Source organism: Chlorocebus sabaeus, chromosome 12 (assembly GCF_047675955.1).
Source record: "Chlorocebus sabaeus isolate Y175 chromosome 12, mChlSab1.0.hap1, whole genome shotgun sequence".
Lineage (NCBI taxonomy): Eukaryota > Metazoa > Chordata > Mammalia > Primates > Cercopithecidae > Chlorocebus > Chlorocebus sabaeus.
Window position 1 is genome coordinate 22,191,310 of NC_132915.1, and position 8,696 is coordinate 22,200,005.

General features: G+C 41.6%; 1 pseudogene; it reads left to right on the forward strand.

Moving 5' to 3' along the window:
- Nucleotides 1–4,194: 4,194 nt before the first annotated feature.
- LOC103219895 (cell division cycle-associated protein 7 pseudogene) lies at nt 4,195–5,255 on the forward strand (annotated as a pseudogene).
- The last annotated feature ends 3,441 nt before the right edge of the window (nt 5,256–8,696 follow it).

Below are 8,696 nucleotides of genomic sequence, written 5' to 3' on the forward strand. Positions count from 1 at the left end.
AGCTTTATCTAGAAATGTGGACGCTCAATGGACTTTAATATGCTAATTTTCAAATAGGACTACCAAAATTAAGTGAACAGTTTTTCCATTTGGTATATATGATTTCCACATTCAGAAATAAGTTGTGAGACTCTCAGATGAGAATTTCTCTCCTTATAACTGTACCTCAACACAAGTATATAGCAGTCATAAAATCTTCAATTTGTTACACTTTTGCTTTAACATTTTCTGTCTTCATTTATCAAATAATATCCTCTGGGGTTAGAGAATTCCGTGTAATATTTGTATCCCTGATATACCCATTATTAAGGTAAATGTCATGAGAAATTACTGGTAAATATAGCGTATCTCCTTATTTATATTCTCCCATGATATCTTTATTTCCTCAAAAGATTGCATTTCTCTACCATTAACAGGAGATCCAGGGCTCCCCAAGATCTGGTCTCAATCTAATTTTATAAAGTAATGCCCTAACTCATGCCTTCCCACATATCCACCCCCAAGCTAAGTACAGTGCACTTACATTCTCCAAAACATAATATTTCACAAGGGCTGTCTTGACCCACTTTTGAAGTCATGGCTAGAAACTCTCAATTCCTCTTTTAGGACGATTTGCTAAGTCTCCCCCCTCCCCCAACAAAAAAAGCAAGCACTTTTCTTATCAGGTTCCTACTCTCTGGGGTCGTTAAGAATCATCTCACAAAGGCCCCCATTTAGGGAGCTTTCACACTCCTGTACCAGATACTAAACAACAGCCTCCATGCACTAGAGCTGTGTAATTAATTATTCAAATTAGCCAATCCCTAGAAAGCCCCCAAAACCTAACTACCCCTATATACCCTGTTTCATTATATATAACCTACTATACCCTGTTTGCTGTACATAAGCTGCCTTTTGTAGCTCCTGCTTGCTGTTAGCCTGTCCCCTAGTACAATCCTGTGCATGGGCCTGTGCAGCAGCCTCCTCTAATTTGGAGTTGTAAGTGACAAAGAATCCTGCCTCTCATCATGTGCCAGTGGGCTGTGTTTGCTCATCCAAAGATCTTCAAATTTTACAAAACACACACTTGCTTATTTGTGCCTGTACTTCTCTACCTCCAGACACTTTCCCTGTTTTGCTTTGTGTACATCCTCCTACCTGACTTCACCCTGAACTATGAAGAATCCATCCTTTTGATTCAGAGATGAACCTGAAATTCTTTACCTTCAGGGATCCTTTTCCATGTCTGCTCCTCATCTGTCCTCTTGCCGATCTTTGGGCCATTATTAAAGCACATGTCCTGTGTTTTGAATTCCAATGATTTGTAAGCAGACCTGTTGTCCAGTGAAGGGAAAATCATTTGACAAGATATTATTTGAAAACACTGTGGTATTCTAGTTTCTTTGAATTTCTTAAAGACTCTGGCATGAGGCCCATTACAAGGACACCCCCACCACAGATACTACTGAATTCAATTCATTGGAGTGCTGCCATACAGCTTCAACCCTGCCTAAAAGTGACAAGTCACATTCCGGCCATCTTGATGCTTCTTTCTTCTGTCCTCTAGTGTGGAGACTGGAAGGGTTGCAGGGAAGACGAATGGGATGGAGGAAAAGTACGTGTTGAAAGGAAGGCTTGTAGGCCTGCTCCAGTGGAAATGGGTAAACAAAAGCAAGGCAATAAGAACACTACATTTCCAAAATACTTTAGGTTAATTTAGGGTAGGGACACACAGAAGGTGGTCAATAAACATTTGCTGAATGCAACAACCAGATTTCAGAACCCTAAGTTTGCTGTTCCAGGGTCATGTCACATTTAATTTGAGTTGCATGAACATAAAGGCCCACCATGGGCTGAAATTATTTTTATTGCAGTTAATTTGCCTCTCTGAATTATTCACATGGTAATTAAGTTCACTTGGCTCCTAATTACATAAGATATTGTTTTAAAAACAAAATCCTTGTTTCTTTATAATGCATAAGTTGTGGTATTTTTCCCCCCTGTAAGATTCTTTGAAGTCTTCTTCTAAAATACTTGAGTTTAAAAGAAAAAGAAAACAACTAATAAAATGTTTTCTCTTGAACTACAATTAAATGAAGATACAAGATGCTGAACAGATATCTCTAAGGAAAAGATGATTTTATTTTATTTTTAAGGCAAAGTGTTATTTATGCTGGCAGATTTGTGTAACCTAACTATCATATGGCTAATTACATGAATTTAATGATAAGAAGAATGTATATCCAAAGAACACACAAGGACCAGAACTGGAATAAAAAGCTACAGTGAATGTAGCTCTCAGCATGGCTATCCTCCCTGTTCTCAAACTTTCTTTCTCTCTCTCTCTACCTCTACCTCTGGGTCTACCTCAAAATGGCATCTCTCTTGCATTCCTTATTTGTTTCCCATTGGCCACTCTCCTACTCACCCTGTAATCTAATTCTGGAGGCAGCCAATCAAATAGGCTCACCTCATGGCCAGCCTGCCTACTGAATCCTATCCATTTTTCCAGTTCACCTCCTGAGATTGGGCTGCCTTAAGTCTGATGCACCTTTCTGATGTAATAAAGGACTTCCCTGCTCAAAGAATAACCAGTACTGCTCCCCTGAGCTGTTGACAAAGCTGTTGAAACTACAAAGCGATGCTGAGTGAGTGATAAGTTCATTCAACACAGTCATTTTCATCTTTCATTTCTCCATGATGGGAAATAGGAGCTGAAAACCTACAATGACTCTACTCTTCCAAAATCCCTAATCAAATGGCAGACATTCTCATCTTTGGTTTATTTCAGCAGAATTTTAGGATGAGTCAAACCTACTGATATTTATTAAGCATCTATTTCTTCCCAGAACTTTGCTGCATGTTCCAACACAGCCAGAAACATGACAAAACTACAGAACTAGACAAGAGTTTACAAATTCTTTGTCATGTTAAAGAAAAATTTAGATTTATTTAGAATATCTGGCTCTTGCCTTAAAGAACTTTTAGAGCCAGTCAATGATATAAGACATAATCCTTCAAACAGTTTAAAAAAAATTTTTTTTTTTAAAAAACCTAAAGCACATTTTAATCCATTATTATATTAGCAAACACAGACTTCAAATTTTACAGGAATTCAGAGAAAGAAAAAATTACTGTAAGGTGGCCCCGGCTGAGCGAGGCAAAGAGAAATTGGGAATGGTGATGAAGGCACAGCTTCCGCCTTGAGGAAGATCTCTGGGAGGAGGCGAGTTGGGTGCTAGGAGAGAGGCCCCAGTGAGGAGCATGAAAAGCAAAGCTGGGTAGGTGGGATCACTTAATGGACAGCTTTCCATCAGACCACAGAGCCTGCAATTCCTCCCAAAAGTAAACAAGCCATTATAGGTTTTGAAGCAGGAAAGAAACATCATGAAAACAGTATTTCAGAAAAGGAGGTCCACCATAGAGTGGTGGTTAAGGGCACGAGTTTTGGAGGCAAGCAGGCTCTCTCTGAATCCTGGCTCCACCGTTTTCTCGGTCTGTGACCCTGGGTGAGTCACTTAACTGTGTCCTCACCTTCAAAATGGGAATAATAATAGTTCTCACCTCACCAAGCTATTAAATATTTGGAGGAGTAAGTAAATTAATATTTGTGGTGTATTCGGAGCAACATTTGCACTTATTAACAGTCTAATGAAACCAGATATTAAGGGTGTAGGGATCCAGCTCACAGAGATTAGTTCAATGATTTCTGGCATAAATCAGAGGGCAGAGGGTGGTGGTTGAATCTAGGACCACGTGGTAAGGAATTCCAGCCGGTGCACCCAAAAAGGAGTGTGGGCTTAGTAACTGAGCAAGTCTGGGGCTGAAATAGAATAAAGAGTTAAAGGTGAACCCACAATGCTGAGAAGATACTGGGTTCATCAGTTATTTTGGAGAAATAAACGTCAAGCATGAGAAAATGGCTCCCTGCTCCAAGCAGGCCTGGGCGCCCGCCGCCAGTATGGATGCTCACTGCGTGCCGTGAAAGGATCTGGTTAAAGAACTCAGAGAAATTCAGATATGTGAAACTGATTTCCATGGAAACCTAGTCATGCACTAATGACAGCTGTGATGGCGTTGCTGCCGATAATTCTGCAAACATGAGGCTTCCCAGTCTGGGAAAACTGTAGGACTCGCACCCAGTGCAGACACTCAACCTCTCAGGGTGGCAATGAAGCTTCCTGCGTGAAATACCAGGGGAGCAGCCAACAAAAAAGCAGAGCCCCCTCCCCAAACCCTCAGAGAATCCTGTGACCAATTCCAGTTCCGATTCCGAAGATAAAGGTGGCATGAAATTTTTGGAGAAAAAGGCTTTCAGTATGAAGCAAAACAAAGCAATGCCTGGAAAACACATGTCAGCTTGTTCCTTAGAAGACGTTCCCTCCCAGGCTCCAACTCACAATCAAGGACACCCACCAAGGCATACATTCCCGGATGTTGCTTCCCAGAGAAACCCTGAACAGAGAGCTCCTCTTCTCACCAAGTTCCTTGGTCCCTTGGCACTCTACTCATGGAGGAGGAGGAAGAGGATAAGGACATGTTGGTGAGAAAGAGCAAGACAGTGGATGGCTGCATGAAAGAAGATGACATGCCCAGAATTCATCGCTCCAGTTCATCCATGACCCTTCTGCATGTAATTCACCCAGTGGAAGAAATCACAGACGAAGAGTTGGAGGCCAACTGCAGCAATTCTCCAAAGAAGATATTTATTACCTGGGCTCTACTTGTTATCAATGCTGTCAGAAAACTACTGCTACCAAAACAAACTGCAGAAACCCAGACTGCTAGGGCATTCAAGGCCAATTCTGCGGCTCCTGCCTTCCAAACCCTTATGCTGAAGAGGTCAGGGATGCTCTAGTGGCATTGCCCACCTTGTTGAGGAATCTGCAACTGCAGTTTCTGCCGGCAGCAAGACAGACGGTGTGAAACTGATATCCTGGTGTATTTCACCAAACATCCTGGCCCTGGCAATGTTCACGCTTACTTGAAAAGTCTGAAAGAGGAATTTGAAATGCAAACATAATATCTGCAAAATTCACAGCCCGCCATCCATTTCTCAAATCTCTCTTAACATTTTCTATTTTGTCATTGATTGAAACCCGAGTTAAGAATCTCAGTGATGAGTCTATTGTATAAGAAACTCCAATCAAGTTAATCTCACTAGACACACGTTTTCTCAAATATCATGAAAAGTATATTGCTAGTTATACTTTGCTCTCTGCAGTTTCTTCTCTGTTCCCCACCAACCCCCACATCATACCATGCCCCTAGTAGTACTCTCCCACTACTTAGTTTCTGAATTATTTTTAAATGACAATTTTATGCAAGCATATTTGATTCTATTGGTGTTGAAATAGCCCTGGAATCTACTCATAAAACCCAAGCTTTTAGGAATACTGTAGCAATATTAATTAGATCTTTTAAATTTCAGAGAACTTACTCAAAAACAATGGGTATGATTTAGTGTTTATACTAGTTGACATTTTTAACAGGATCAAGACAAAAAAGTCTTAAGGTCATGTGGAAAAATTAGGCAATTGTTGCAGAGTGGAGTGTATTACTTCAGATGCTTCTCATGAGAATATTCCAGGTTAGTGCTTGTTATACAAGTTGTCGCTGTTGAGATTTAGTTGCTAATTTCTTCTGCCCTAAGCATCTAGCTTACACAATCATGATCCAAAGGTTTGTGGGCAATGGTATATGTAAAATTATGATAGAAAAGATATCTCTAGAAATTACAATGGTGAAACTTCAGGAGTAGGCCGATTTGAATTTTTGGTATAAAATTTTAGTATAATTATAGTTTGCCAAGTTTATTTTTCATAAGTAACGTATTTCAAATAAATTCTTGGGCCATTTTGTGTGGAAACTTGATATTAACAGTCTACAGCTCTTTGCATTTGTTGAAGAAATAAGCTAGGCACAGGGTTCATGTTTAGATTTTAAGCACTTTTATCAGGAGAAAGAACTGCCTTTTTGGAGATTTGTAACTTTCAACAGTTTGTTACCTTGACATCTCTGCCAAATTAGTTTCTGGGTAGATTTCCTGTGTTGCTACTGCCCTCCCCTTTTGCATTAATCAAGTTGTTTAGTAGAGGTGGAATCTAAGAGTTTGTGTGTCCAGTTTACTTGCTGGGCCCGTTCAGTGTGTGATGCATAATTGGGCCTTAAATCGGTAAGTATAAACACAACTTTTGATCCGTAATACTTTTATACAAAGATTATTTTAACAAACACTTTGTTCTTAAAAGAAAATGCATGTTTTCATGAGTTGGAGTGAAATTATCCACGCACATTATTAATACTAGTCACTCATCCCCATAAAGATTCATAAATCCTCCCTAGCCCCACTTCCCATTGTTTCCCATAGCCCCCTACTCTGGGGCTATAATATGCTGTTCTTTTCATTCCTCACTTACACTTCTAACCACATCCTCAACCAAAATTTGCCTAGATGTAATTTTATGTCCCAATTTACCTTGCTCACCTCATTTCCCTGAAGTTTCTTCTAGTTCCCACTACACCAGGTGGAATCTAAATTACAGGTGTCAAAATAGCCACACACAGGGTTCACAACACTTGATACCATCATGGCCCAGAAGAGATTTCAAATTGCATCTCAATTCCTCTTTGCCTGGTGGTGAGACAACTGTGTATATAAATTAATGCATGAACTAGATGTGAAGGAGACTTAGAGTATGAGCCATTGCCCCAGCCCTTCGAATATAGTTTGGCTCTGTGTCCCCACTCAAATCTCATGTCAAATTATAATCCCATGTTGGAGGAGGGGCCTGGTGGACAGTGATTGAATTGTGGGGGTGGTTTCTAATGATTTAGCACCATCCCCCTAGTGCTGTTTTGTGGTACAGTTCTCAGAGATCTGCTTGTTTGAAAACGTACAGCACCTCCCCCTTCACTCTCTCTTTCCTGCCAGCTATGTAAATATATGTCTGCTTCTGCTTCACTTTCTGCCATGATTGTAGGTTTCCTGAGGCCTCCCCAGAAGCAGAAGCCTGTACAGCCTGCAGAAGTGTGAGCACAATTAAGCCTCTTTTCTTTATAAATTACCCAGTCTCAAGTAGTTTTTAATAGCAGTGTAAGAACAAATTAATACAGAAAATTTGTACTGAGAGTGGGACATTGCTCTAAAGATACATGAAAATGTGGAAGTGACTTTGGAACTGCGTAATGGGGCGAGGTTGGAAGTCTGGAGGGCTCAGAAGAAGACAGGAAGATTAGGGTAAGTTTAGAACTTTCTAGAGACTTGTTGAATGGCTGAGACCAAAATATTGATAGTGATATGGACAGTGAAGTCCAGGCTGAGAAGGTTATCAGTGGAGACGAGGAGCTTATTGGGAACTAGAGTAAAGGTCATTTTTGCTATGCTTTAGCAAAGAGACTGGCAGCGTTGTGCCTCTGCTCTAGAGATCTACTGAACTTTGAACTTGAGAGAGATGATTTGGGGTATCTGGCCGAAGAAATTTCTAAGCAGCAAAGAGCAAAGCATTCAAGATGTGGCCTGGTGGCATCTAAAAGCCTACACTCATCTGCATAAACCTGAAATGACCTGAAATTGGAACTCAAAAGTTAAGCAGAGCATAAAAGTTTGGAAAATGTGCAGCCTGGCCATGTGGTAGAAAAGGAAAACCCATTTTCCGGGGAAGAATTCAAGTAGGCTGCAGAAACATACATAAGTAGAGAGGAGCTGAATGTTAATAGCCAAGACAATGGGGAAAATGCCTCCAAGCCATTTCAGAGACTTTCACAGATGCCCCTACCATCACAGGACCTAGGAGAGAAGAATGGTTTTGTGGGCCAGGCCCAGGGCCCCACTACCCTATGCAACCTCAGGACACTGCTCCTCTCAGTCCCAGCCACTCCGGCTTCCCCCATGGCTGTAAGGTCCCCAGACATGTCTTAGGCTGCTGCTCCAGATGGTGCAAGCCAGAAGGCACCAAGGCATCCCTATGGTGTTAAGCCTGCAGGTACACAGAGGGCAACAATTGAGGTTTGGGAGCCTCTGCCTCGATTTCAGAGGATGTATGGAAACATCTGGATGCCCATAAGTTTGGATGGCAGAAGTCTGGTGCAGGGGCACAGCCCTCATGGAGAACCTCTACTAGCATAGTGCAGAAGGGAAATGTGAGGTTGGAGCACCCACACAGGTTCCCTACTGGGGCACTGCCTAGTGAAGCTGTGAGAAGGGGGCCATCATCCTCCTGACCCCAGAATGGTAGATCCACCAACAACTTGTGCCATGTACCTGGAAAAGCTGCAGGCACAGGAGCTGTACCCTGTAGAACCATAGGGGTGGAGCTTTCCAAGACCTTGGGAGTCCACCCCTTGCATTGATGTGCCCTGGATGTAAGACATGACGTCAAAGGAGATTATTTTGAAGCTTTAAGATTTAGTGGCTACCCTGATGAGCTTGGGACTTACATGGAGCCTGTAGCCCCCTTTGCTTTGTTCAACTTCTCCCTTTTGGAAAGGGATTATTTACCCAAGGCCTACACCCGCATTGTATCTTAGAAGTAATGAACTTGCCATTTTATAGGCTCATCTGTGGAAGGGACTTGCCTTGTCTCAGGTGAGACTTAGACTTTTTAGTTAATGCTGGAATGACTTAAGACTTTGGGGGACTGTTGGGAAGGCATGATTGTATTTTGAAATGTGAGAAGGACATGAGATTTGGGAGGGGCTGGGGTGGAATGATATGG